Source organism: Corvus brachyrhynchos, unplaced genomic scaffold (genome assembly GCF_000691975.1).
Source record: "Corvus brachyrhynchos isolate BGI_N302 unplaced genomic scaffold, ASM69197v1 scaffold511, whole genome shotgun sequence".
Lineage (NCBI taxonomy): Eukaryota > Metazoa > Chordata > Aves > Passeriformes > Corvidae > Corvus > Corvus brachyrhynchos.
The window spans coordinates 357,078-357,364 of NW_008236214.1; the positions used below are offsets into that span (position 1 = coordinate 357,078).

The following is a 287-nucleotide window of genomic DNA, read 5'->3' on the forward strand; positions in this document are numbered from 1 at the left end:
GGGCGGGGGAAGAAGAGGAAGAGGTGGAAGAAAGGGAGGAAGAGGAGGAGGAGGCGGAAAAGGAAAAGGCGGAGGAGGCGTGGTGGTATTGCCGGGCCGGGACATGGAGCAGCACGAAGGGGGCTGAGCGGTGAGGGTCGTGTCGGGGGTCCGTCACCGTGGGACACGCGGGTTTTGGGGACGGGTCCCTGGGGCATGTGGGGTGCCCCGAGGGGTCACTCACTGCGAGACCCTGCGGGCCTGGGGAGGGGGGACACCTGCGGGGATCTCGGGGGAATGGGGGGTGG

At 68.6% G+C, this 287-nt stretch overlaps 1 protein-coding gene across 2 annotated transcripts in view; it reads left to right on the top strand.

Moving 5' to 3' along the window:
- Positions 1-23: 23 nt before the first annotated feature.
- PGAP2 (post-GPI attachment to proteins 2) overlaps positions 24-287 on the top strand; it is a 17,972-nt gene continuing 17,708 nt past the window's right edge. For both annotated transcript variants that reach the window (XM_008643240.2, XM_008643241.2), the window contains exon 1: positions 24-130. The gene's annotated coding sequence lies outside the window, so the exon portion shown is untranslated. The remainder of the gene's footprint in view (positions 131-287) is intronic.